This window comes from Stylophora pistillata, chromosome 14, assembly GCF_964205215.1.
Source record: "Stylophora pistillata chromosome 14, jaStyPist1.2, whole genome shotgun sequence".
In the NCBI taxonomy this organism is placed as follows: domain Eukaryota; kingdom Metazoa; phylum Cnidaria; class Anthozoa; order Scleractinia; family Pocilloporidae; genus Stylophora; species Stylophora pistillata.
Genome location: NC_142532.1, coordinates 17,138,123 through 17,162,378, shown reverse-complemented (window position 1 = coordinate 17,162,378; position 24,256 = coordinate 17,138,123). Strand labels below are relative to the sequence as shown.

At 37.9% G+C, this 24,256-nt stretch overlaps 1 pseudogene across 1 annotated transcript in view; it reads right to left on the bottom strand.

Annotated features, from left to right (window-relative positions):
- LOC148716874 (uncharacterized) overlaps positions 1–13,911 on the bottom strand; it is a 19,121-nt pseudogene extending 5,210 nt beyond the window's left edge. Inside the window, exons 1-4 of the transcript XR_015995636.1 lie at positions 13,679–13,911; positions 7,356–7,799; positions 4,537–4,899; positions 1,098–1,418 (exon numbers count right to left, since the gene is read on the bottom strand). The product of XR_015995636.1 is annotated as an uncharacterized LOC148716874 (transcript). The remainder of the gene's footprint in view (positions 1–1,097; positions 1,419–4,536; positions 4,900–7,355; positions 7,800–13,678) is intronic.
- Positions 13,912–24,256: the final 10,345 nt, after the last annotated feature.

Below are 24,256 nucleotides of genomic sequence, written 5' to 3'. Positions count from 1 at the left end.
TTTATAAATTAACCTCTTTTGAGAAACCGTTGTTAATTCAGATAATGTACTTTTTGCTGTTTTCTTTTAATGACATGTTTCATTTTTCTTATCACCTTTATGCTTGAAAATTTATGGATAGTGTAAAGAGAAATAACTCACTGGCATGGTCACACCTAGGAGTAGGGGATCATGGGAAAAATCCATAAACGACAAATTGTAAAAACTGTGACATTAATTATCCTGAGAAAACTATAGAGAGGAACTTTCAAGACTGAACCAACCATTCCCCTTAAAAAGACACATTTCTTGTTCTAACAGCGTGTAACCCAACTCTCCTTCCTATCCAATCAACTCAGTCCAATATTCTGCTGAGGGATTTCCAATTCTTCTCCCAATATTGAACACAGCCCCTATTTCCAAACTATGAAAACCGTGAAAGATTCATTCAGATTTCCTGATATTCTCAATGCAAACAGGTGTTTTGCATTTACAATATATAAAAGTAAGGAATGAGAAATTGTCAAGTATGATGGAGTCAATCTTATTAATATTCAATCTTAAACTGCAAAACCACAAAAAAAGTTGATCAAAACCAAATAACCACATAAAAAACCACCAAAACTGATAAATTTTCATATCTCTGTTATCAAAACCCTAATCTATCTCGTGCAGTGGTGACAAGATCAGTAGAGGCGTGCACTTGCCCCTCACATTGAAGAGAAACAACTGAACCCACATGACATAAGAAAAATGGAACACAACATATTAGGATAATCTGGAAATCCCGCCTAGATTAACTTAGCTACCCGCGTGCATGTTACTGTACTTTTATCCCAAAACAAAATAAAATGTATGTATGTATGTATGTATGTATGTATGTTAAGTATTTTTGGCAAAAACCAAATGCTAAAAAATGGAAAATCTGCAAACCACAATGAACACCAAAACCGAAAAACCGAATTTTTTTGGCGCAAAAACCTACATGAGCACGGGGAGAGAGAGAAGCACAATAAGATGAGGGGTACATATAAATTAACATGTGATTCTTCACTAAATGGATTAAATGGTACTGTATAAAATGAATGATAAATAAATATAAGAGTAATTTACCATACCAACTTTAAGAAGAAATGATTTGAATGACTTCATGCCATATCCATTGGCCCGACAAGTGTAGTTTCCAGCATCTTCCTTTGTGATGTTCTTAATTTCCAGTTTAGTAAGTAAGAGGCTAGGCTTATCTTTTCCTGTTATATGATGATACTCATACTTCAGTTGTTTATTATCCTCATTTAATCTTGTGCCATTCTTCAAAACTGAACCAGTTACTAATGGATCAGTACTTCGGATGTTACAGGTTATGTTTACTGTGGCTCCAATGTAGGGTGTGTCCCCAGGTTCAAGTCCTGCAGACTCTACAACTGGGGGACCTCTCACTAAAATTAAACAGAGGACTCGGTAAGAATCAATTGTTACTGCAACCCTTTCCTCTAAATCAAAGCCAAGTTAATTAAAGTATCAATGGTAATAACATGCATTTAATGTAATCTTGAACAGCAGTTGTGGTCCACTGTATCAGGACCAACGACAAATGTTTGTGAGCAAATTTAAAGACTGTTTCTAAGCTACTTTATTTTTTTCATTCTCTTACATTCATGGTAGAGTAACTGCATGTAAACCTACAGCCTGTACAGAGGAGTCACTGAAGAAGATTGGGGCAAAACTTCCACATTCTGCACTAAAGGACTGATTCCTCAGAAAAATAAGTTTATCAAACAATTTTTTTTAAACTTTACCAATAATAATCATTAACAATGAGCAAATTTAGACTTTTTCTAAGCTATTTGGCCGTCCAACAAAGATTTTACACAAATAAATAACCAGAACTTCATTAGTTCTATGCTTAATGCAGCTTGGAAAAATGATTAATTCAAACTAAGTGCATCAATTCACTTTCAAAATTTTGTCTTTATGTCCAAACCTTTTTCGTGGTCCAAAAAATAACTTTCCAGTTTTCTATGGCTGCGTTTTCACAAATTCAAGGCTCCACCAGTATCCAGCTGCATGCACATGGTACAGAGGACATTATAACTCATTTATTGTCTTAGGATTAACATACAACAGATGGCCATTGACCCCTGCCACAATAAATACCTATTTACTAAAAGATCACAATTTTTAGTTTTTTTCATTCCCCTGCAACCATATTTACCCGTGTATAATGCGCACCCATGTTGAATGCGCACCCTTGTTTTTAACCTAATTTATCAGAAAAAAAAGTTTTTCACGGCAAAAAAGATAAGTTAAATTCGTACAATTATTTATTGATAAAACAACAAGAAGAAATTTACTATATCATTAACATCAATATCTTTTGTTACTTATGACTTATTTATGAGAGTATTGAAATCAAACTTTAGGACTTCCAGCGAGGCCTAGCTAATTTGACGATTCCATGGCTTGGTAAATGTTATGAGTGAGCAACAATATGTCCGAAAAGTATTGAAGATTTTGTGTAATGTCGTCGTATTTTTAGAATCTTCAAACTAACGCTATGCAATTCTCTGGCCGTAAAGTCAAGTAAACAACAATATAACCACGATGAATCCCACTGCAGTGCGTTTTTTACACATAAGAAATTCGCGCGTTTTTCGCTTATAACAGCAAATCAAGAACTGCTTCAAATAAAGCTCTTGTCCTGAAATATTTCTTGCTCACTTTCTTCTTGCTTCTTATATTGAAAAATGTAACATGAGATCTCTTCACATGTGGCTAAATTTGCATATCCACTCTGAAATCTAAATTATCCACATGCCTGTCTGTACACTTGCAAAAATATTTAGCGATTTTTCTCTTTCCTCTTTATTTCAGTGTAAAAACTTAATATGCACCTATAATTTTTCATTGTAAATATGTTATTTAATTAAAGCCTTAAATGTGTTACTTTTTAGTTCTTTTAACGTATGCAAATTAGGACGTGTGTGACAAACAATGGAATCTGTGTTTAATACGCACCGTGATTTTGATGATTATTTATGTAGAAAAAAAGTGCGCATTACACACGGGTAAATATGGTATTATCATCATCTCCAATTGTTCTTTGCTTTCTTGAGCAAAGAAAAACGTCAGTCTCCTGTTTCATCAAATTCTATTTTGAAGAGTGCTAGTGAAAAGCAACAATTTAAAATTGACTTGTCTGCCTTTAGCATGTGTCAGTTCTGTGAGATCATTTCAACAGTTTCCTAAATTAAACCTATCAGACACACATTAAAGAGATAATTCTATATAGCACTTAGTCTAGAATATAGCACTTAAGCCCGCTCAGTCTCTATTATAATTCAAGGATAATAGTTCATCCCTTCAATTTAGAAGAAGAAGAAGAAGAAGAAGATACTTTTATTTAGTTAGGGTAACTCCTACAGTTACGAAAACTGATATCCTTAGAGGCGCTAACAAAAAGAAATGAAAAAAGTTAAAAATACATAAAACTAGTCCAACTAAGCTAATAGAGAGATATCCTAAAACAGCATTAAAACTATTAAAACCATTGATAAAAACTACAAGTTACGATTAAAAACTTCACATCCATGATAATAGCTTTTTTCGTACATTCTAGTTTGATAGAGGGAAAACGGAGATGATCACTTTGCTGCATTTTTTGCACAATATCTCTATTAAAAGAAAAGTAATCCATTAAAAATTGCATGCAGCGCTTATTAAGACATTTCTTCACAAGGTTTAATGCATGAGTCTCCCGTCTAAGCTCCAGCGTATTATATCTAAGGTGAGCTAGTGCTTCATCACCGTTGTTGGTTTTCATGATAATGCTTACCGCACGTCTGTAGTTTTTCTAAATTATCAGCATTTATACGTCCGCAAAAATTCCAAACGGTGTCGCAATAATCAAGAACAGGAAGAATACTTGATGATCAATAATTATACCAGCAGTATGCATACCAATGCTCCCCCTAGTGCAGCCAAGAATTCCTAATCTCTTACAGACTTTGATAATTAAATAATTCACGTGTGCATTCCATGAAAGCGACTCATCCTAAATTACTCCTAGATATTTATACTCAGCAACCCGTGTTAGCTCCTAACCATCAATATTCACAGAGAGATCAGCATTTGCTAATCTAGAACCAGTACCAAATAAAACACATTCTGTTTTTCCTTGGTGAATAAAAAGACTATTGTATACAAGCCAATCAATGACCTTGGCAAGTTAACTGGTAAAAGGACTACTGATTTCTTGGGCGTTACTTAAGTGGCAAAATACATAACTGTATCGTCAGCGTACATGAGAATCTGGCATCGCTCTCAAACTGTAGGAAGGTCATTGACCAAAAGGATAAAGAGTACAGGGCCAAGGATTGACCCTTGAGGGACACCCGATGTAATGAGACAAGGTTCAGATATTTCTCTACCAAACTCATGAGTTGTTTTTAGGGGATGACCTGGCTGAGCTACATGTGTTATATGTGGGTGTCAGCTTTGAGGGGGAAAAGCTTGCTCCAAAGATTACAGTACAAACCATTAGAATTGGTTACCTACCATTCACGTTTAACTTAGCACGAACTGATGCCTGTTTCCCCTTCTCATTTGTCACAACACATGTGTAGAATCCTGCATCACTTTTTGAAATGTATTTGACTTGTAAATTTCGTTTGCAAGATGCAAATGAATAATGCCACTTTTTTTCCAGAGGTTTGCCATTAAACAGCCAAGTTACATTTGCTGAAAAGTTTGAATGGACTTGGCATTCAAATGTGGGGCTGTCATCCACATCACGCGTTATACTACTTCCACTGATCATTAGTGCTTGAGGGTCTTTATCTGAGGTGTGGGGGGATCCTGGTATGATTCCATTCATACAATTTCCAGTGTCACGTCTGTGCCGCTTTGATGAAAAGTTCACTAAATTAAAAAGCAATTAAAATAATTAATCATTACGAGGGTGTTAACTATTACAGTAACTATCAGGTGAGCCACACAGAATACTGGAGACTTATTCTGTATCCAGGAGACTACTGCATAATCCAGAAGAGTTGGCATGTATGCAATTACTCTTTCTATAAAACACACCCTACTTGAAACAATATCTATAAACAATGCCCTGAAACATGTTTGTTAAATTACTTTTTATTAATTTGAAAATTATTTCTGAGGTAGCTGGAGCTTTCACCACATAGCAAGTTTGCCTGACCACCTTTGTCCCCTGCAGTAACACAAGTTTGCCTCCACCTTTACTATTTTACCCCCAAAATCTCTCAAATTATCTAGTATTTTGACCAACATGAAATTTCAAATCGAAACCATAACAAAGTTCAATCAACATGCAAATAGCCAGCTGTGTTAACCAACACATAACTATTGCACCAGTAATGCAAAGCCCCTTCATAACTCTGGCCTTGACCTAACTGGTTTAACACCATTTTATGATGACACTTGTGGCAAAATTCAAAAACTAGTCAAATGAACAATGTAAAGTAGAACCCCACTAATTCAAACACGATTACATCAAACTCCCCATTTACTTAAAATAATTTTACTTTCCCTTGAGCTTCAGTCAAATTTGTCCTGAAAACTCAAACTTTGACTAACAGCTTTCGTCAATAGACATCAAAGTGTCAACAAAGAGCTAATTGACACATCCCAATCTTTAATTATGATTGATAATACCATGCTAACATTTATGAAAACATAAAATATTTAGTTTAACTTCCAAATTGAAAGTCTTCCTTGTCAGGGTTTGAACCATTTACCACCCAGAAGTGAAAAGTAAATAATTTTTCCAGATGATTCCAGAATTTTCTCTTGTAAGCAGGTTAAGAGAACAGAAAAGCTTATCCATTACTTAATGTTATCTCGATGTCACACCAAATTCCTTGCCTAATTTACAACAAATATTGGCACTCAGTAGGGAGAATTACTGGTCGATTCTGGAGAATTAAAGTTTTAACACCACCAAGCACATGTGCAACCAAACTTTCCTTGAGTTGCCTCCCCAGGGGAAGATTAGGGCCTAATGGAACAGGTTAAACAAAAATGAAAAGTTTCATTTGAAGCTTTGAAAAGGATTTTGTATTTTGAGGAACAGAGCATGATTTTATAAGGAATATATTGGGTCACTCAGTGGACTAAGTCCTACATTTTGAAATTTGTACAAGAGGTAAATAAGAAAAATGAATGCTTCTCCAGTGTTATTTATGATATCAAATTGTTTAATATTTCACTATGTAATGAACTGACTATATTATTGATTCACAAAAACAATCCAAAGAGGGTATGGCAAGCAGCCTTATAAAAGGTCAGAAATCCTGTTTACAAATTCATGCCTGCAAATTCATCTCAACAATAATTTTAGGGTAAAAAAGTTCTACATGTATGTAAATGAAACTTCTGTACAAAGAACTCTTTGACCCCCAAGATCTAACTGATTTTATTAAAAACTAGATCTTTGGATAATGCAATTCAAGACTTTTTATTGGCTTAGCCATCATGGTATATCAGCCAATATACCATGATCTACAAATATGGCAAGCATACGTGTCAGCTTAAAATTAAAAGGGAGCTAGAAATTTAATAAAATTTAATAATTTAATTTAACGTTTTTAATAAAACAATTATTCCACTCGCGCTTGTTGGATATGAGATGATTATAGCCAACGAGGCGCTATGCGCCTCGTTGGCTATCTATCATCTCGTATCCAACGCGCGCTCGTGGAATAATTGTTAAATAGTTCCCCTTCTACCTGCTACACATTTCCTTGAAAAATAGTTATCAGAATTTGATATTTGATCAGGGCAAAAACTTCTACCTGATAAGACTATGATTACCCATAAAATAGCTGGTAACGTTAGGTGTAAACTCCAAGTTAAATAAAGTATCGTACTATATAGTAAAAAAATGGAATATTCTCATTAAGTGTTTGCTGGGTAATGTATGGATATTGTGGCGGACAGATACATGTTAATCACTTCTGGAAGGTAAAGGCTTAAAAAATTAAGGCCTTGAATCTGGGACAACATATTTCAGGTTTTAAGAAATTTGCCTTATCTTTTTTATCATTAATACCATTAATGTTTTGCAATTCCTCAAGCTCTACTTTCCTTTGAAGGTTTTGAAGTCATATCAAATCAATTATTAATATTGGAACTATAATTTGAGAGTGCAAGTGTGAAATAGTGTCCATCTCCTTGATCACTTTATATAACTTTTCCAGTTGCACAACTAAATTCAAATCAGCCAAACTGGCCATAAAGTCCACTCAACGGCTAAACAAATTTCACATGATTGAGATCTCCTCACGTTTAATTACGCTTAACGAATCACATTTAAGTAGCACCGTAATTTTAACATAGAAGCTCACCTTTTCCACAATCCTCTGAGATTAAAGTTTCTCCTTGGCAAAGCGGATTATTGGGATCGTTTTGATCGCTACATGTTACCACAAGCATATGGCCAGTCATTCCTCGCCTGTCCTTGCAAGGACAAAACACCGTTTGTTTACGGCATTGTGAACTCTGTTCCCGTTCTTCCAAAATAGCTGAGGTAAATCCCGCTCCGCAAAAGAGGAAAAACAAGAGAAGTTCTTTCGCAACCATAGATCGTTTGACTAGTCTAGATCTTATCGAATTAAACATCTCGTAAATAACGGAATGAGTATGAAATTCCCTTTTCTGGACCTGCTCGAATGTCGAAATAGTTTTAGATGACGAGAACTCGTAAAGAAATCGAGTCAACAGCTCTGAAATACAGTATCCTCTCTGCAATCTGAAAGAAAACGTTCGCGACGGTCACCGCAGAAGACAACCTCGGAGACCCAGGGGCTGTGGGTCGATTTCAAGTTAGGGCATGAAGAGCCCCTGGGGACATTGTCTTACAAGACTAGTTCCAAACGGTCGCAGTCGTTCTGCCATCTGATTGGTGCCAGAAAATCTTTGTGTTTTTCTGCCCAATCAGAGTGAAGTGTCCTTTCGAGTGTTTTAACACGGACATATACTAATAGCTCAGTTGCTCGCTATGTTTGTTTAGGCGGTGCGACGGAATTTGCTTGAGGTGAAAAGTTTCAGTCTTAGCACACAATGTAAGAGAAATCTGTTTCCTCATGTGGTTTTTTGTCTCCGGCATGAAGAAATATATCCGCACAAGCCAACCTTTCCTAGAAATGAGAATTAAATTTTATTTCCTGCGTCCTAACCGCTTTCTGGATGCTTAAATACAAGACATTCACACTCGCTATGAATAATAATTTTTAACGCAATCTATAGCTAATTGCATATGAATAAAAGAGTGGTGTGTACTGGGAATAACGATAAAACAATTATGGACTAATTGCAATATGCAATGGCATATTGCAACAAAATCGATCAGATTGTCCGCGAAAATCCTACCGGAAATTATACTGAATACTTTCGCAGGTATCCTAAGAGAACGTGTTTTAAAGTTTGTGAGGTTTGTATACAACACGATGGTTGCAGTCATTGATATGTCGCTTTAAACGTTAAAGGAGATTTGAGCTTAAATCTTTCTAGATTCTTTGCATAATTTGCTGTGACTGAAACTTTGCCAATCCCGTGAAGTTATTTCGTCGCACGGGCCACGCAGGTATGTTGAGCAACTGGCTCTTTCGCAAACGTAGCTTTCTGCTTTCTGTGCGCGCCAAAATCTAATCTTCGCTTTGTAGTAAAGTCGTTCACAATACGGCTTAAGTTCGTGGACGACCTCCAGCAAGCGCTTAGAGAAAGCTTAGCTGTGTTTCCGGTTAGCTAATTAAAATCTGAACACTTATTAATGAGAACATCGTGAGAAGGAGAGGTTTTTTCGGGCAGTTACCGAAGGGGTTAGGAAAGAGTTTAATCTTTCAACTGTTGCCTAGAGTGTTGAAATTCTTGAGCTAGGAAGGCCACGGATTCTCTTCTAGTCCCTTGGTCATTGTCATTTCACCTCTTCTGTCGATTGTTGAAGACCAAGTTAAATACCTTTGATCATTGGGAATCGATCCGATGCTGCTTTCAATGAGGCGCCGTAAGGGGGTTTCACGTGAAACGTGATCGGATTAATTTATTTTCTGTGATCCGTAATCTAAAAGTTTTAAAAATCGTGAACCGTGAATGATATGATTGTCGTGATACGTGAAACAGAGAAATAATTTTCCGATACCCGTGATAACAACACGAAAACGACCTTTTTCCCTGAACGGCTACGAAGACCCCACAAAGGAACTCTCCAGGTGATCGCCGTGTCTGTTTTCTTCAGCTTGCGTGACCAAACAATAGGGTTTCGCATGACCCGTTGATCCAAAAATAAAGCTGATGCGACCTTTGACACCAACGACCAGGTCTTCAGATCATTCATGGTCTGACGTCTTGTCTTCATTTCTCACGACCCACAATGTCGAAGAGCGAAGTCAGCGAAGAGCCGTTTCGTGTTTTAGAAGGGGTTGTCTACTTCGTTGATCCCAAATCTCCTGGATCTTTCAGTTTTTTGGGGGGAAAGGAAAGGATCAGAATTCCCCTGAAAAGAGAACATAATTCCCTTGATGCCCTGAAAAGGCATATTGTTGAACACGCGGGCCTCAAGGCCGAAGCTGAGAAGCGGGGAATAGGGTCATCTATTGATCTTAAGCTGTGCAGACTAGCCAAAGGCGCAGAAGGCAGTAAAGCTTTCTCAATCAATACGCAAGCGCAGTGGAACATAACAAGGCCGCTTTTTGTCGATTCTGCAGTTTTACAAGGTTAGTGTTTTCATCATGAAAATTTGATAAGAGATCATAATTTATGACATGTTTTACTTGAAAGTCACGTGTGTAAGGTATCTGCTATCCATACTTTCGTGTTAATTGTTTTAATTCGCGTTAATTTCTTACATCTCTTAGGGCCTGTTTACATGGAGATAGGGTAACCCCCTTAGGAGGGTCACCCTTCTAGAGGGGGCAAAAGATAGCCCCCGTTTACATGTAAAGTCTTGTCCCCAGGGCTATCGCGATTATTGAATTTGGCACCGAGGAAGATAACTGCGCGGTCGCTAAGTACAAAGCAACTAAAATGGCGGACAAACGAAGTATTTTGGCGGTAAATTCAATTTTCCTTGCGCTTGCCTCTTTGGCTGCGGTTTTTCAGTGCTGTGGGTTCTTGCTGTCGTATCCCCTAATAGAAAAACGCCGACAAGAGCGAATGGCGCTACAGGTAGCCGCCCAGTACAATGTTGCAATGCGACGAATGAGGCATGTACGAAGGAGAGCCATTTTGTCGCCGAGGGAGAATTTGGCGGAATCATGGTCGCACAGAGCAGTGGCGAAGGATGCTTTTCCTTTTCCCTGTGAATTCTTTGATTTTTCACGTGGCAAGCCTTCTTCCATATCTTTCCGAGTCGAGCGGCTTTCTATGGTACTCTCGTCGACCACTAATTCATGATCATCTATGTCTTTTTTCGAAATGTCGACACTGTTGTCCTCCGACTGTTTCGAACTCTGTTCAAACAATTTGGCCACCACAGAACGGCGAAAATATTCCACGGGCTTATACGTGCGCGAAGCCATTACAGAGTTTCGCGGCAATCTGACAGTAAACTGAACCCACAAAATTTGACCCTTCTAGGAGGGTGACCCTACCTCAAGTGTTTACATGACAAAAAGTTGGCCCTCGCAGGAGGGTTACCCCACCAAGCAGAAGGGTGACCCTACCTCTCATGCAAACCAAGCCGGAAAATCCAATAGGCAAGGGTTACCCTTCTAAGAGGGTGCCCCTTTTAGAAGGGTCACCCGATCTCCATGTAAACAGGCCCTTACAATACTAGAAGTCTAGAAAAGTTTTATTCAGTCCCCCCTACATATCTTATTTGAAGTTTGCTTAAGAATCGACAATTTTCTCGGAAATTATACAGAAAGTGAGTCATTGATGAGAGCCATGATTTCGGTTAAGGTCGTTAGAGGCGATATTCAACACACCTCCTGAGATATTTCTTGATGATCCTTGATCGCTCGCTTTGCAGAAAGGGCGTGTTGACAATAATGAGAAGACCTGAGAATAGGAACAACCTAGGAAGATTAGGAAGAGAATATTCGGACAGATTTTTTTATCGATTAAACGCAACTTAAATTTAATTTTTATGGACTACGAAAGAGACTGGAGTGGGGTTTGAAACTGCCAAGAAAAAATGACACCAATATAAATGTCAAAGTAGATAGACAAAAGATAAAAAGGACGTAGTCAAAAGATTATTATTTGATTAATTAATTTTATTGTCATTATTTTCTTTCAGTCAATGTTCTTAAAAAGGAAATCGTCTTTTCGAAAGATTCCCCTGTGATAAATATCACGGTTGCTGCTGGCGAAGAACAGCAAAAGAGCAAAGTCAGCAAACGAAAGCCAAGAGGTGGAAGGAAAAGGTCAGCTTCAAAGGTAGAGGACGACCACCTTGTAAAGCGCCTAAAACAGGGCGAAAGTGTTGAGCGAAATGAACGACAGACCAAGATGTTGGATGATCTAAATTTGGCTATGTGCGACTAAAAGAAATCGTTAAGAATTTTTGTTATTATTAACAGACTTGATTTTTCCTAAAATTTTATCATTTTATTACTATAATGGAGACGATGATGATAACGATGATCATTTAAATCGTCTTTAATGTATTTAGTGAATTAGCCTTTCAATGTGTTTGTAGCTCTGGAAAGTATGTTCAATAGCACAGCGGTCAATTAATTTACCATAAGGTGTGGTCGTTGCCAGAAGTTAAAGATTGTACCAACGGACAGGACTCCGTAGACTAAAGCTCGATACTTTAAAAAAACTACGTAAAATGTTGAGCATTATCCTTCAAGCTTGTCTGCAGAAACATTTCTATTTAAAGCTTCGGAAGTTTTACTTTAAAGTATCATCATCAATTTTACTTTAACAGAAAACCACTGGAGAAGACCATCCAGAGAACTTCTGTATTGTCAAAGAATAAAGCAGGTGTTTAAAATTCATTGTTTTCTTAAAAAAGTAAAGATTACTGGAGGTCATATTTTTGTTGCTGCCTTACAGAACACTTTAATACAGCTTGTCAAAACCGTCGAAACGAGGAAGATAATGGCAAGAAACAATGCAACAATAGCTGGAATGAAAAGAAATATGGAAGCCTTCCTGAAGAAGAGTGGAAGCCGCGGAGGAGATCAAGAAAGTCAAAGGGATGGAAGTGTAACGTGAAACGTCGGTTCACCTAAAGGAATATCAGCAGGAAATGACAGTGATCGTGATTTAGAGTTAGACAACATGTAAGAGTCTTTCACATTATTTGTAAGATTGTGATATTATACTAACCAATCTGTCACCATCAGCCTAAGTAAAACATTTCTTTTACTTTTTTATTGTTAAAGATCCTCTCATCTATTTACTTCTCGAAGTATCTTAAGGTCTTTTGCAAAACGGCGTATTTGGTTGTTGTTACACCGATAGTCTCAAGACAAGATGAATCCACATTTATAATATCTGTTCTAATTGCTAACTTTCAAGATTGAATGATAATATCAGTTATTAAAACTTTTAAGACTTCAGTAGTCAAGTGGATCGTGTATTTTTTATACTACCTTGCAATTACAGATTTCAAGACAATTGCCCTAAGGCAGCGGTGTCTGCAAACGAGTTTGGAGACGTGGCACAGTGTGACAGTGACAGACAGATTGAAGAATTCAACGAGAGACTGAAATCTTAAGCGACTGCCTGTCTGCTGCAGAGCAAAGCTGTGAAACCGAATCTGACATTACCAATCACGACACAATCACGAGTTGAGCGCTTTCTGAAATACATTAAAACGACTGTCAACAATATTATATATATAGGGTCAGGCGACAAGTCTTTCTTATGTGTAAGTTTATTTTCCGTGAACCGTGAAACTCGAAAATTAATTATCGTGTTTCGTGATTAGCGTTTTTTAATTGCCGTGAACTGTGCGCGTGACCCCCCCTTACGGCCCCTCTTCAATGGGAAAAACAAATCCAAAGACCAAGAAATAATGGATGGAAACGGCGGGTTTGCTTTATTGCAAATGTCAGCCTAATAGTACAGGGTCATCTAACCACATCTAATAAGCAAAGGTTTCTTTTCTTTTTTTTCAAGCGAAGACGAGACTAGATTTTGGCACGCACAGAAAGTTGCGCAAGTACCAGTTGCTCGACATACCTGCGTGGCCCGTCCGACGAAATAACTTCACGGGATTGGCAAAGTTTCAGTCACAGCAAATTATGCAAAGAATCTAGAAAAGATTTTAAGCTTAAATCTCGTTTAACGTTTAAAGCGACATTTCAATGACTGCAACCATCGTGTCGCAAACTTTAAAACACGTTCTCTAGTGATACCTGCGAAAGTATTCAGTATAATTTCCGGTAAGATTTTCGCGGACAATCTGATCGATTTCTCTTACATTGTGTGCTGAGACTGAAACTTTTCACCTCAAGCAAATCTCCGTCGCACGGCCTTAACATACATGGCGAGCAACTGCGCTATTAGTATATGTCCGTGTTAAAACACACGAAAGGACACTTCACTCTGATTGGGCAGAAAAACACAAAGATTTTCTGGCACCAATCAGATGGCAGAACGACTGCGACCATTTGGAACTAGTCTTGTAAGACAATGTCCCCAGGGGCTCTTCATGCCCTAACTTGAAATCGACCCACAGTCCCTGGGTCTCCGAGGATGCGCAGAAGATAACCAAGCTGAAGTAGTGGGGGTTTGTTAACAAGCTTTCTAAATCTTCTCCTGTTAGGGACTGGAACCAAGACATATATTTGGAATCAGGCAGATGGTGATCCCAAAAAGCAAAAACGTGACTCGGAAAATTTATCAACGTCAACTGAATAAGGAAAATTAAAATAATGTTTTCACCTGCTTGTTTGCATTCTTAAAGATATCGGCGCAACGACGGATAATGGGCGACACAAGCACAGAACTGACGAGAAATTGAAGAAATAAGACATTTAAAAAATGTCTAAGGCGGGACCGGACATCCGTCTACTCCTCTGAGGATGGGGGTGGGGGTGGGGGGGAGGGGAGGGGATGGGAGCTAGGGGATGTGAGTAATCACTAGGCCATGCACTCGCAGTCAATCGAGAAAATTTACGATTTTGGAGCTCTGAAATGAGTTCAAGTGTCTCATGATATTTGTCAAGGCGTCTGCTTTCAAGAGCTTTTTAAAGCCATAGTGACATAAGTTTATGTTTCGATAATGACAGGGGAAGAACAAGGTTTCTCCTGAAACGAGAGGACTGCCTCTCCGGGTATTTGTAAAACCAACAATTGCCTAAAAAAAAAAACGGTTGAGATGCTGTTTTTTACCATTCGAAAACAAAACTTTCGCTCTTCGACGAAATAAGAAATATAAACACATTTTCGATGTCTCTCCTTTTTCATTCGCCCTCAATAATTTTCTTCATATTCAGAATCAAAACTGGTGGATTTAATTTGGAAGCATATGATTTTGAAACATCTGTTTTCTTGCTTTTTTTGCAGGTGTTTTTTCGGTTTGCTTGTTTTATTTGTTGCGAGTTTCAATGCCTTCGGTTTGCCGCTTTTCTCAGTTTTTATAGTTTTCTTTTCATTATTATGTATTCGGCTCTCGTTACTGTTGCGGTTAACTTTTCGTTTTCCGTTTTTCTTTTCGTCTTCCTTATTTAGAAATTAAAGATCGTTTGGCGCCAATTCATCTGGTGATACCCGCCTGTCTGTCGAGAGCAGCCTGACGACATTCAGCGTTATTGTGCGTCAAAACTTTCCGTTTTTGAAAACACGCTTTTCTAGCGAGATTCGACAAAGTTAGGCCCTGTACTGAACCAGCGTGCACCTATGAGAATGATTGCTACCGAACGAAGCTTCCTCATGTACACTGAATTCAATTGACCATGCTAGGATCTGGCTAGGCAAAGTAGATCCTGAGTCACTATTTTTCGTGTGACGGGAAACTGTTAGTGGGAAGTCTTAACGAGCTGAATAGTTCTGAAGTGGGGTCATAACGTAATCAATAATTCACGAGGGTGTTTCATGACGAAGTCCACCCCCGTTTATTTGAAAAAGAAAAAAAAACAAAACAAAACAATACAAAGAAACAAACAAACAAATTAGTACGTTGAGAAATGGCATCAGCTTTCAAAACCGAATGGCTTAGGGAGTTATTTTAATTTATCAGCTGTCACATTTCGCTTTTAAACTGGCAGGAGATCAGGGAAGTCGAACCTATTTTTATTTTCAGCCTTTTAGCCCAGACTTTTCATTTTTCCACGGAATTGATCTGGTCCAAGTTCAAGAGTCCTGAAGGAGTGCGTGGAATAATTCCCCAGGATGTACCTCCAGGGAGAGCCCAGATATGGAGCCGCCATGTTGATTTACCTCCGTGATACACTCTTTTATTATGCCTAGGAATGTCAAATTTTAGAGCTGAGGCTATCTTTTTACAATTTGAGGGTGAAAACGTTCTGAGGAAGTTCTTAAATTTACATGGTACACCGTATTTCAATAAATTAAAGCTGAGAGAATATAAAGTGAACTACCTTGAAAAGACTTAGTCAAACTTTGCATCACCTTGTGAAGTTGTCGAAACCAAACTGCAACATTATGCGGGATTGGGCTTCGGCTTATGGAGCTGCAGTACGACAGCGAACAGTGCGCCAAGAGACGACGATAGCAAAGCATGGTACTCTACCCGAGTACATCTATCAGAGACACTGCATCAGGACTGACCAACCCATAAATATTAAATTCGAAGAAGCTGACCAAGATGAGGAAGATGGACAAGAAAGTGAAGGACCTGGAGAAGACTCTCAAACCGAAGAACAAGTCATAGAGGAAAGCGGAAGTGAGCCTGAATACGATGGAAGCAGCGATGAGGATGATAAAGGAGCCAGTGACGAAAGTGGAAACTACCTTCAAGGAGAAATCGGGAGCTTCACAACCTTTCTGCTGGGCACAAGGTCACGCTTTGGAAGCACAATACGATTCAATAATCGGCCTATATACAGTGAACTTTTTTTCGGCTTCTTCCTGTCTAAAGATGTAGTAATATAACTTTAAAACAATATTTATCTTTCAAAATACTCTACAGATCAAATAAACTGAACGGCAAAGTTTATTTATGTGACAATACTTACTACTAAGAGAACGCTCAACGCTCTGAAAATGTTGTTTTATCCCTAGCAGCTTTTCGGGTCGACTTCTGAGTCATGTTCACGGACTTTCATACAAATGAGCTCTCCCGATAAGTACAGGAAAACTGATTTACGGGTATCAACGTTAACAGTATCGACACGTAAACATGCACCGACAAATATACGTTTTGATGTGCTTATTTTGTGCATAATTGTTTAGGTATAAAAGTATTACGTCAATTAAAGACGTTAAAATTATGTAGCTAAAAATAGTTGCGGTGACGGTGTTCCGTGGTCTTTTCTTGCGGTGATGCGGTGTTAGTTAATTTTTTTTTGCGGCGTTGCGGTGTTGCGGTGTTCAGCCCCCCCCCCCCCCCCCCCACACATGTCCCCCTCCCTAAATTGAGGACAGTTTAGAACGCGGTTTTGTAAGACAACTGCTAAACTTTGGTAAAATAACTGGCCCTCCTTTCTCCAACAGTAGTATATGTTCGAAAATTCTGAGAGGACAACTTGTATTGAAGAAAAAAAATCGAAAATTTGATGTGACTTTTACAATCTTTTGATGAAAACAAGTTTTCGAAGTTTTACCGTAAGGTGATCAGTATTGAGAAAATTTGTCTCCGGGGCAAGTTTACTAGAATTACCGCGTGGTGTAAATTTGTCCAAATCCATCATTTTAGCGCAATAATGCAGATAACTGCTTCACATCCAGGGGCTGATTGTGCAAAGGCTGGATAATGCTATCCACTGGATAGCATCGTATGTCTTGTAAACACGTATCCGCTGGATATATATGTTATTCACCAGACGGGAGGTCCGTATTGGGAAAAACTGTGCCCTCTGTCTCGGATACCGCCCGAGGCCGTAGGCGGAGGGCGGTACTCAAGACAGAGGGCACAGTTTTTCCCAATACGGACCGACCTATGCTGGTGAATAACATTTTTATTTTTTTCTATAGGATTTTTCTATTCAGCACATAACAAAATAATTGCCAAGAGAACCCGAATGATTTAGGGCTACAATTACGAGTTTAATTAGGGGAAAATCCTCCATAACCTTAACAATTTGTTAGCGAGTGAATGATAAAGAATACAGACGTTAACTAAAGAGAAAGCTTTCACCGAAATATTTTAAATTTGTAAATGTAACTGAAAAAGCCTTCGAGCAAACTTTGAAACATTTTTTGACAAGTAACTGTCACCATGTGACACCTGTCAATTGAAGAATAAAAAAACGCGTACGCGTTTGAATAAACAACAGTACATGTACTGGTGTGACAAACACACACGAGTTAAATGGAATATGGTATTTTGAGAACTGGACAGGACTGGACTGGACTGGACTGGACTAGTAAAACGAGGACTAGTAAAACGCGGACTAGTAAAACGCGGACTAGTAAAACGAGGACTAGTAAAACGCGCACTAGTAAAACGCGGACTAGTAAAACGCTGACTAGTAAAACGCTGACTAGTAAAACGCTGACTAGTAAAACGAGGACTAGTAAAACGCGGACTAGTAAAATGCGGACTAGTAAAACGCAGACTAGTAAAACAAGGAGTAGTAAAACGAGGACTAGTAAAACGCGGACTATTAAAACGCGGACTAGTAAAATGCTGACTAGTAAAACGCTGACTAGTAAAACGCGGACTAGTAAAACGTGGACTAGCAAAACACGGACTTAACAACAACAACATAAAAAACAATTTCATACGAAGGCGATCACAAAACTTAATGGCGAGCCAATTTAGTGAGTGACAATCCCTGTTTGACCCTTAAGCTACAGATGGGTTTGACATGCGCCATATAAAAACGAATTTATAAGTTTAGGCTAAGGGCCTGATTACATGAGCCGGGCTGATTTCTTTTGTTTTCACGCTTTGGCGAACACCAAAACAAAAGAAATCAGCCCGGCTAACCGGGCCAGCCCGGCTCATGTAATCAGGCCCTTAGGGCCTGATTGCATGAGCCGGGCTGGCCCGGTTAGCCGGGCTGATTTCTTTTGTTTTGGTGTTCGCCAAAGCGTGAAAACAAAAGAATTCAGCCCGGCTAACCGGGCCAGCTCGGCTCATGTAATCAGGCCCTAAGAAAGAATTTTATTCAGCACCAGTTCAGAATTCTAAAATACACTTTCGTCGTAAATCTCACGGCAGAAACGCAGGAATTTGATGAATAAAAGTCGCATTAAATCTCCCTGTGTCTAGGTAGAAAGAGTCTCATTGACTTGAGCTTTTCGGTGGAAGAAAAACCGATTTACACACGCCATTGCAGAAAACTTACAAACAAGCAAACTGACAAGTCCAAAACACATACTTGCCTTCACTTACAATTTGACTTCCCGTGACATTTTAAAACGGAACAGAGGTAAATCTTCGAAGATTAATCGTCGTTGGAAATAAAAAATGCTTTCCGTAAGATCTCTAACTGTTTTTCTATTTACGAGAAAATCGTCGCATGATTATGTAACTCGTGTGTGTTTTTCATACCAGTACTGCTGTTTCTTCAAAAGCGTATGCTTCTTTCCTATTCAATTGACAGGTGTCATCTCGTGACAGTTACTTATCAAAAAAATGTTTCAAAATTTGCTCGGAAGCCATTTGATTACCTTTTGAAATAAACGTGTTTCGGGGAAAGCTTTCTCTTTAATTTGAATGATAGGGTCTAAAAGTACTTACGAGTGACCACGAGTGAGATTAAATCAAAATATCTCAGTTTTCTTACTATAACGTCATTACGGAATCATTTTCGCTTAATTTCGTGAAATAATTACTTACTCACGAAAACTGAAGTTATTCACTGTATAAATGCATAGCGGACGATTTGAAAAACATGAAAAACAGATGCGATCATCTTTAAAAACTTGTAGTGTGGACTATACATTACAGATTGCACAGTTACGATAGGTTGAAAACAAAAACGATTTTAAGAATAGTCATAAATATCACATGACCATTTTATTTGGCTCTATTTTAACAACCAAATGATGTCAATGATCAACCCTTCACTTTAGAAAATTCCATTCAACTTTCAAATGTTTCAAATGATTCGTTTCGTTTCGCAAAATACCATAAGCCGGCCAATATTGGTATTTTGCGAAACAAGGCATCTGGCGAGAACAGTTTGCGAAGAGAGGGAATAATTTCTTATTGCGTCTGTAAGCCTGTCTTTGCTTTATCTAGTAAGTCAATTTTCGGGAGCAGAGCGCCTAAAGAAATTGTCTGCGAACCTTGTTTCGTTTCGCTTCGCTTCGTTTCGTTTTGTTTCGTTTCGTAAATTACTGTAAGCCCCTAAACACTAATTACAATTTCAGTTAAGATGGGGGGGGGGGGGGAACACTTATTGTAGGAGGGGGCTCAGTCAAGTGGTGCACTTATCAAGTTTTCCTTTCAAAAAACTTCTAACTTTATTTTGGCGAATTCTTTAAAAGAAAGACAGAAACTTTAACATTATACACATCGATGATGTGTATAATGATATGGAGGTGGAAAAGTAAATGGAAGTCACTGACAGAAAAGATACTATTCTCCTCAGTGTAATAGTTCCTCTGTAGTTTAAGCTTAATCATAAATTCCCAAGATCAGATTGTTCATTCTCCTCTCTACTAGTGTACTGGTGACACATTTCCTTCTAAATTAGTTCAACGAATTTCGCGTTAGATCAAGATAACTTGTACTTGGTAAGTTTGAGTATAATTTCTCATTACCTGTTTGGTTATTAATGGGCAAAGTTACAGGTTAATCACTTCTAGGAGTTAAAGGGTTACAGGGTTATAAATTGAGACCAAATGGCAATAAAAACTGTTGTCCTGATCATTTAAGATCAAAGGCTCCTTAGAGCAACCTCATGGTATGAATTTTTGGCGCCCTTGACGTAACCTGCGATCTGGCTTTCTTACTTTCTTAACTTTGGACACAAGGTCGCATTTCTTCACTAGGGAGAGCGAGCCGAATTAACCGCCGAACTTTGAAAGCCCCAAACGAGCGATTTTGAGGCGTCCTGGCAGAAAAAACACTTCCAAACAAGCAATGAACTATTAATCTTTATTCGGAGTTGATTTTTTTTTTGAAGACTGACTACTAGGGACAGATTCTAGAGGCAATATATTTGAACTACATTCGTAACGGCTATGTAAACGCCACAGGAACCCATTACCATAAAAACCCGAAACCACAGATATTTTAAAAGATGGTAAGCCTGTGGGTTTTCCAAATATAACTGAAACCATTTGAAAGATTTGCCATGTATACCATAATAGTTTAGTTTCGATAGAAGGATCTGATGATCAACAGTGTCAAAAGCAGACCTCTCAACCTCAAAACACCAAAAATCTGGAGACTAATGTAAAAAAATCTGGAGATTTCAGTAAAAATCTGGAGACTGGTCGACCGGCAGACAAAACCAAGTAAACACAGGTTCTTAAATTAAGAGAAAGTGTTTTTTGTCCTGCTAAGAATAAACTTACTATTCATCCTAGTAAATCAGAAGCTATGATTATAAGGAAATCTCCTTTTATTGGTCCACTTTGTCCTGTACGTTATGGTTCTGGCTTTGTAAACTTTGTTACTTCCACTACTTGCCTTGGCGTCACCATTGAGAACTTACGAAAGAGTTTATTGAAGCTTATAAGAAAGAAAGCTTAATAAGAAAATTACAAATTACAAATTAATCTATTTTTTTTTAATTTTTTTAATTTTTTTTATTTAATTATAGACTAGTGAGCAGCACTTCTGCAAACGGTAGTTGTAAAACTTCTTGTATTTTGAGATACAATGAAATATATGAAGTTCATATATTTTGTACTGCGGTATTAGATACATATGATGCACGATCCTCGCAGTAGATAGCGCTATTTAAGCAAAAGCGAAAATCAGACCTGAAAAAAATCAGGCCTGTACGGGATTCGAACCACTGACCTCTGCGATACTAGTGCAGCGCTCTACCAATTGAGCTAACAAGCCAACTGGGAGCAGGCCGTTAAGTTGATTCGTAATAAACCCGTGAAAGTGATAAATGAGATACAATCAAATATATGAAGTTCATATATTTTGTACTGCGATATTAGATACATATGATGCACGTACAGGCCTGATTTTTTTCAGGTCTGATTTTCGCTATTGCATAAATAGCGCTATCTACTGCGAGGATCGTGTATCATATGTATCTAATACCGCAGTTATAAATATATGAACTTCATATATTTCATTGTGTCTGATTTATCACTTTCGCGGGTTTATTGCGGGTCAGCTCGGCGGCCTGCTCCCGGTTGGCTTGTTGGCTCAATTGGTGGAGCGCTGCACTAGTATCGCAGAGGTCAGTGGTTCGAATCCCGTACAGGCCTGATTTTTTTTCAGGTCTGATTTTCGCTATTGCTTCGATAGCGCTATCTACTGCGAGGATCGTGTATCATATGTATTAAAGGTTTTACCGTATTATGGTTGTTCTGGAAATTTGGCAGAAATTCATGGCCAGTTTAATAATTCAGTGTCGACCACATTTAAAACTAAAAGGAATTAGGCAAGCTTACTAGCTTATATGGCTTAGATTTGTTTTCCTTAAATACAACCCTAAATCATAACTTGAACCCCACCAGTTACTCCTCTGACAGAATAATTAGTCAATATTTCTCCCCTCATAGTTTTAAGAAAATGAAAAGGAAGTTAGCAAAAGATGAGACTATCTCTAGCTTTTCTGTTTTTCATAACAATGTAGTCAGTCTTAATCGTAACCTGGAAAATCTCCAAACTCAACTTTTACATGAAGTAGATTTTCTTTTTAATGTCATCGGCGTTACCGAAACAAAAATCACCAATGCTAATTCACAAATGTGCACAGCACACATACCTGGCTACGTATTTGAATATGTTCCAACGCCTCTGGCGTCTGGGGGTGTTGGAATGTTTATTGACGAGTCGCTTGGTTATCGTATCTTAGAAAAGACCTCTAATGAAGCTTTTCAGGTATTGCTGACTGAGTTCTCCTTTGTGAATAAGAAAAATGTTATCTGCGGAATCTTTTACAGACAGCATAACTCAGCGGAAATTTTTCAATGATATTTTGATGAGACTATTGAAAAACTTGCGTCCTCTGGGAAACACATAATCATTGGTGCTTTTAACATTGACCTTCTAAATTGTGCATCTTCTTGGTATAGTCGCGACTTTTTGTCTTCCCTTCAAAGTTGTTTCCTCTTTCCCTCAATTGACAAACTAACACGTGTTCACTCTGCTTCCGCCGCCCTAATTGACAACATCTTTATTAATAAGCCTGATCAAGTCGTGGCTTGTGGAAATATAATTTCAGATATAAGTGATCATTTTTCGAAATTCTGTATTATTAAATCTACGAAGGATAAAACTAAGATAAAAAAGTTGAAAGTACGGGACTTCTCTAGATTCTCTAAGGACAGTTTTAATGCCGATCTCTCTAATGTGGATTGGAATGCACTCTTAAATAAAAATGCGTGTAATGGGGACAATTTATTCTCTTTTTTTTTTATAACAAGTTTAACACATTAATAAATAAACATGCACCTATGAAAATAATTTCAAACCGCAAAGCAAAACAATTCTCTAAACCATGCATTACCAAAGGTCTAAGAATTTCTATTAAAATTAAAAAAAAGTTATATGCGTCTGGTAACACCGCCAATTATAAAATCTATAGAAACAAAATTTGTACTTTAAAGCGTTTAAGTAAAGCGCAATATTATTCTAAATTTGTTAATGATAATTTAAATAATATGAAAAGAACATGGGAAGGCATAAACGATGTACTTGCACGTAAATTGAGGAACACAAAACTTATTACTTTTATTAAGGACCCTAATAACAATGATTCTGTCACTAGCGACCCAAGTAGAATAGCCAATGTTCTTAATGACCATTTCGCTTCTGTTGGACCTAAACTGGCAAATAAGCTACCAACCGTTCAGCAAACTTATTTCGATTTTCTAAACAGATCTAACTCTCCTAACTCTTCGTTTGCCTTCAACCTAGTTACTCCAGCTGAAGTTGAATCGGAAATTTTGCGCCTACCAATTAATAAATCTCATGGTTTATATTCATGTCCCACTGAACTGTTGAAGTACGCGTCAAATGTTATCAGCAGTATTCTCGCGGAAATAATAAATCTTTCTATTTCGACTGGGATGTATCCCACTAAACTAAAATTGGCAAAAATTATTCCTATCTTTAAAGCTGAAGATAACACTATCGCAAACAACTATAGGCCTATTTCTTTGCTATCTAACTTTAATAGGATCTTCGGAAAATTGATCTTCTCTAGAATGGGATCTTTCATTGAGCAAAATGACATACTTTCTTCATCTCAATATGGCTTCCGCAAAGCGCACTCAACTCAACATGCAATTCTTGACGTTGTAAGTACCATCCAGGAAAACATCGGCTAGCGTTTGTTCTCATGCATGTGGTGTATTTATTGACCTGAAAAAGGCTTTTGATACAGTTGATCATAAAATTCTTTTGCACAAGCTAGATCACTACGGTTTTCGTGGTGTTATAAACAAATGGTTCTCATCTTACTTAGAAGGTCGAACTCAAACGACACAAATTGGTTCCTCTATATCTAAACGAACAAAACACCGCTTGCGGTGTGCCACAAGGTTGTGTCCTTGGCCCAATAGTCTTTTTAATCTATATCAACGATATCCAAGAATCTTCTGAAAAACTTAAATTCTTTTTATTTGCTGATGACACGAACGCTGTATATGCTGACAAAAATCTCAAGTCCCTTGCGTCGACTGTAAATCAGGAACTCTGTAAGTTGTTCGATTGGTTAACTGCCAATAAACTAACCTTCAATATTAAAACAACAAATTCCGTAATTTTTAGACCGACTCAGAGAAAACTTATCTATCACCCCAAAATAATGGTATTCGACAACGATCAAAGTGAGAATGTGGCTCTAGAATGTAAAGTATTCGTGAGATATCTAGTTATAATAATTGACAATAACCTTTCCTGGAAACATCATATTGACCACGTAGCTATTATGATGAGTCGAACTGTAGGATTGATCTGTAAACTACGGAATTTACTGCCAAGATATACTCTTCTAACTATTTATCGATCCCTTGTTGCTCCTTATTTAACCTATGGTTTGACGGCCTGGGGTCAAGCACATAAATCGTACCT